The following is a 6,314-nucleotide window of genomic DNA, read 5'->3' as shown; positions in this document are numbered from 1 at the left end:
AGGAAAAAAGCTTCTAAAATGTCTCATTTTGTTTGAAATTGACACAGAAACATGGAAAACCTACAACACAATACGGGCCCTTCAGCGGAACATGTCCCTACCTTAAAAATTACTAGGCTTACCTATAGCCCTTTATTTCACTAAGCTCCATGTACCTATCTAAAAGTCTCTTAAGAGACCCTATCGTATCCACCTCCACCACAGTTGCCGGCAGCCCACTCCACACACTCACCACTCTCTGAGTAAAAACCATACCCCTGACATCCCCTCTGCACCTACTTCCCAGCACCTTAAACCAGTGTCCTCTTGTGGCAACCATTTCAGCCTTGGAAGAAAGCCTCTGACTATTCACACAATCAATGCCTCTCATCATCTTATACACCTCTATCAGGTCACCTCTCATCCTCCGTCACTCCAAGGAGAAAAGGGAAAGCTCACTCAACCTATTCTCATAAGGCATGCTCCCCAATCCAGGCAGCATCCTTGTAAATCTCCTCTGCACCCTTTCTATGGCTCCCACATCCTTCCTGTAGTGAGACGACCAGAACTGAGCACAATACTCCAAGTGTGGTCTGACCAGGGTCCTATGTAGCTGCAACATTACATCTCGGCTTCTAAATTCAATTCCATGTTTGATGAAGGCCAATACACCGTACGCCTTCTTAACCACAGAGTCAACCTGCGCAGCAGCTTTGAGCGTCCTATGGACTCAGACCCCAAGATCCCTCTGATCCTCCACACTGCCAATTGTCTCACCGTTAATATTATATTCCGCCATCATATTTGACCTACCACGATGAACCACTTCACACTTATCTTGTTGAACTCCATCTGCCACTTCTCAGCCCAGTTTTGCATCCTATCAATGTTCTGCTGTAACCTCTGACAGCCCTCCACACTATCCACAACACCTCCAACCTTTGTGTCATCAGCAAACTTACTAACCCATCCCTCCACTACCTCATCCAGGTCATTTATAAAAATCACAAAGAGCAGGGGTCCCAGAACAGATCCCTGAGGCACTCCACTGGTGACTGACCTCCATGCAGAATATGACCCGTCTGCAACCACTCTTTGCCTTCTGTGGGCAAGTCAGTTCTGGATCCACAAAGCAACATCCCCTTGGATCCCATGCCTCCTTACTTTCTCAATAAGCCCTGCATGGGGTACTTGATCAAATGCCTTGCTGAAATCCATATACACTACATCTACTACTCTACCTTCATCAATGTGTTTAGTCACATCCTCAAAAAATTCAATCAGGCTCATAAGGCATGACCTGCCTTTGACAAAGCCATGCTGATTACTAAATTATTGAATCATTTTAAACTTGAATCTAAATGACTAAAATCAACAAACACCTAACTACATCTGTTGAGATCTGTTGTCACCAAACTAATAAAACTCCTACCTTTCAGGTGGATTGCTATTTTCTAAATATTTTACAAATGAAGTTTTGAAAAGATCACGAAGTACTAAGGATTATTGTTTTGCCGTCTGCATGAATTCAAGAAAAGGCAATGCAGATAATTTCCAGAGCAGTGAAAAATTTTCTGTATTCTGTTCTGCATGCATTTGAGAAATGCCACTAATTACAAATTAAGTGGATGGATAAGTGTGTGTGAGAGAGAGCTGAAAATGCTGATTAACAACTGTGCACATATTGGTAATGGAGAAACAAAATGTGTGGAGTGTGTTGCTAGTCTGTAACAACAGAGAGGACTCATGCTTACAAAACTGCAAATCTTCAAAAGAAGTACAAAAATCTGACAATTTAAATGTCTAGAACAAAGATTTATGATCACCACTGGCAATGAGAATCCAATGGCCTTGCTAGAATTTGATTATCTATTAAGTGTGAGCAGAAAGCTTTAGAAGTTGTTTCTCATTTATTATGGGGACTTTCAGGTCTGTTGGATTCTGTTGATTAACCGTAGATGGTTACCTGGCTGTCTCGGTGTTCCTGAAACATTTCCCTCAGTCAACCACAGTCAAGAAACCACACATCTTCATGACCACTATTCCTGATTTCACATTGTTTGTGCAGTGCGTTTTGCCCATAGGTCTAGGTGATCCAAATAATGGCCCAATAAATTAAATGTAGACATCTTAATTTCCTTCCACAAGCCATTATTTTACCCACCCATATATTTTGTTAAGTTATTCTCTGTTTTCTAGGATGCTTTCTTTAATTCTACTGCAGCTCCCTAGTTCATGAATCAGTTTTTTCTGAATTTAATTAATTCCTGTAAATTAGAAAGAATGATACCATCTCTAAGCCCTGAGGCACCCATCCCACACAATTAAAATGAATAAATCCATGCTGTTTTCCTACCCTATCCCATGATTTATTTGCTCCTTATCTGAAATGCTTGGGGCCAGAAGTGTTTTGAATTTTTATCGGATTTTGGAATATATGATGAGATCGCTTGGGATCGTTATCATTTTTGACTATGTGCTACAGGTAATCAGTCTTTCCATTACACTTGTCCATCACTCATGTGTACTGTTGCAGCCATTCAGCGCATTAGATTTTCATCAGTGACGATCTCAGCAAAATAATCAATGAATTTCTCTGCTGTTTGGTGATCAGCAGATATGTTATCACTGCAAATCTTTAAAAATTTAATGCCGTGCCTCTTCTTAAATTTCTGTAACCAGCCTGCTGAATATTCGCAGTTACCTTCAATTTTTCAGTTCTTCCTGATAGACATTTGCCTGTCTCATGATCAGCATCTTGTTAAGCAGCATATGTTCTCTCCAGCGCTGACGAATCCACTCTTTCAATACACAATTGAGATCCTAATTTTTTGCTTTATGCAGCGCTTTTCTGTTTTTCTTTTTTTTGGTGTGTGCCTGCATGTGCGCGAGTCTCGTGAGTGATGGATTTTTCATGGCTTTTTCCAAGGCGCAGAGTGACAGAGAGAGACTGTGTGGCGCGCCACTCCTCACACAGACGTTTTCGCTGTATTTTCCCTTTGTTTTATGAGGTCGAGTTGCGATCTCGACACTCAACCAGGCACGGATAGAAAGCGTGCTCGGGGGCGGACCCGACTAGTTTCGAACCCAGGAACCTCTACTCCCGGGTCCGGCGCTGATGTCATTGTGCCATCAGCCGGCCCGTTTTTCTATTTTTCATTAACATCTGTTCATTACATATGTGAGGTCACTTCTCAGAGACCTGCACAGTGCCTGGGAACCTTCCCAGCACCTTGTGGAATTTTCCATTTGTGAAGTCATGTCAGAGCTCAAAAAAATTTCAGATTTCAGAGGTATTCAGATTTTGGAATTTCAGATAAAGAGTTCTCAGCCTGCAATATGGATGCTGGAAATCAAAAATAAAGTGTTGGAAACGCTCTACAAGTTAGTGTTGGGGGGTGGGGGGGGGAGAGGAGGGAGGAGGGAGGAAAGGGGTTTGTTTTGCTGTTGTTGTTTTGTTGCTTGCTGTATTCGGTTTCATTGTGTTCTGTTGAGCATTGTGGGCATGCTGTGTTGGTGCCAGAATGTGCGGTGACACTAATAGGCTGCCCCAGCGATCCTTGGATGTGTTGTTCGTAACACAAATGACGCATTTTGTTGCATGTGCAATAAATAAATCTGAATCTGAATCAAATCAGGCAACATAGGTGGTGAAAAACCAGAGCTAGTTTCAGTTTTTAAAACCTTTACATTACAGAGCTTAAATGCAAAGGGAAGGAGGAGAGGAGATATCAAATGACAGCGATGCTAAAGAAGTGAGAAAAGAAATGATGGATCTAGCTGAGGCTGTAAAGGGAGTAACAGGACCATTATCTGTACTGGTGAGTCCTGTAATGAGTCAAGTTTAAAATCAAAAGGTTTCTCAAGCTTCGCTCAAGCCTCTGGTAAAGGGAGTGTTGGGTCAGTGACTAGAAGCAAATGTACAGCTAAAGGCATATGGAAGAGCTGCATTAAAGGCATGTACAGGTGATTAATTTACGTCTATGTGCATTCAAAGACCATAAGACCTAGAATTAGGTCTTTGACCATCGAGTCTACTCGTCCATTCCATCATGGCTGATTTATTGTCCATCTCAACCCCATTCTCCTAAGCCTTCTCCCCGTAATCTTTGACTAACTAATCAAGAACCTATCAACTTCTGGTTAGGTATTCCCAGTGACTTCCCCTGTGCAGCCATTCTGTGGCAATAAATTCCACAGATTTACCACCCTCTGGCTAAAGAAATTCCTTCTCATCTTTGTTGTAAATGGACATCCCTCTATCCTGAGGCTGTGCCCTCTGGTCCGAGACTCCCCTCTCCACATACACTCTACCTAGGCCTTTCAATATTAAATAGGTTTCAGTGAGATACCTCATTCTTCTGAACTTGAGTGAATTCAGGCCCAGGGCCATCAAACACTCCTCATACATTAACCTTTTCATTCCCAGAATCATTTTTGAGAACTTCCTCTGGACCCATTCCAACGCCAGCAAATCTTTTCTTAGATAAGGGGCTCAAAACTGCTCACAGTACTCCAAGTGCAGTCTGACCAAGGCCTTATAAAGCCTCAGCATTACATCCTTGCTTTTATATTCTGGTCCTCTCAAAATGAATACCAACATTGCATTTGCCTTTCTTACCACTGACAACCTGCAAGTTAACCTCTACAGAATTTTGCACAAGGACTCCCAAGTTCCTTTGGAGTTCTGAATTTTGAATTTTCTCCCCATTGTGAATATAGTCTACGCCTTTATTCCTTCTACCAAAGTGTGTGACCATACACTTCCTTACACTATATTCCATCGAATACACACAAAATGCTGATGGAACGCAGCAGGCCAGGCAGCATCCATAGGAAGAAGCACATTCAACGTTTCAGGCCGAGACCCTTCGTCAGGACTAACTGAAAGAAAAGATAGTAAGAGATTTGAAAGGGGGAGGGGGAGATCCGAAATGATAGGAGAAGACAGGAGGGGGAGGGATAAAGCTAAGAGCTGGAAAGTTGATTGGCAAAAGGGATACAAGGCTGGAGAAGGGAGAGGGTCATGGGACGGGAGGCCTAGGGAGAAAGAAAGGGGGAGGGGAGCACCAGAGGAAGATGGAGAGCAGGCAAGGAGTTATTGTGAGAGGGACAGAGAGAAAAAAAAAGAAAAAACCAAAATAAATAAATAAACAAACAAACAAACAAACTGCGACTTCTTTGTCCGTTCTCCTTATTTGTCTAAGTCCTTCTGCAGACCCCCTGCTTCCTCAAAACTGTCTGCCCCTCCACCTATCTTATGTTGTCTGCAAACTTGGCCACAAAGACATCAGTTCTGTCATCCAAAGTCATTGGCATATAATGGGAAAAGAAAAATTCCCAACACCAGCCCTTGTGGAACACCACTAGTCACTGCTGGCCAAGCAGAAAATGGCCCCTTTACTCCCACTGTTTGCCTCCTGTCAGTCAGCCAATCTTGTAGTACCATGGGAACTAATTGTGTTCTTCATGTGTAGAGCCTTTTCAAAGGCTTTCTGAAAATCCAAGAAAACAACAATCACTCACTCTCCTTGTCTATCCCGCCTTTTATTTCCTCAAAGAATTCCAACAGATTTGACAGGCAACTGAGACGAGAGGCCAAGGCAAGTTTGGTAAGGACCCATATGCTGGAGTATCTAAGACTAGAATTGAGACACGATTTCAAGTCTGAGACGAGAGCAGGGTTCTTGAGTAGGTGCTAGATGAGAACCTGATGAGAGTAGACAAGAATCCAAACAGGACAGAAATCCTAAATTCAATCACAGAGTGAACCAAAGTTGAGCTGACAATTGAGCACCAAACCTGAGTTCAGGTGTTCTTCAAATATCCAAATTATGGCAGCAAAACATGGCCACCATTTTTACGGAGTGGCCCTGAATCTTTGAAGGGACCGCAGCAGTTATCCATTCTCCAGACAATCGGCTGGCATGTGCACATGTGTACCATAACAGCAACATTTCCTCTAGAAAACCATGCTGACTATGGCCTATTTTATCATGTATTCTGAGTATCCTAAAACCTCATCCTTATTAATGGAGAGCATCTTCCCAGCCACTGAAATCAGGCTAACTGGTCCATAATTCCTTTTCTTCTGCCTCCCTCCCTTCTTAAATTATGGCATGATCAATGCACACATTTGGGAAAGGGTGCTGTGTGGAAGGATTGGGAATGATGGTACAAGCTGAGAGGAGATAGGAGATGATGGGGATTTCTGAGAGGGGATGATCAGGAGGGGGAATGATTTGGTGGGGGCAACACAAGAAATGATCAGAAGTTCTGATTGAGGGAGATAGTAAAGGGATAGAGATAGGAATGACTGAATATGAAGCCATCAG

Source organism: Mobula birostris, chromosome 9 (genome assembly GCF_030028105.1).
Source record: "Mobula birostris isolate sMobBir1 chromosome 9, sMobBir1.hap1, whole genome shotgun sequence".
Taxonomy (NCBI): Eukaryota; Metazoa; Chordata; class Chondrichthyes; order Myliobatiformes; family Myliobatidae; genus Mobula; species Mobula birostris.
The sequence above is the reverse complement of the archived record's forward strand: the minus strand, read 5'-3'. Positions refer to the sequence as shown.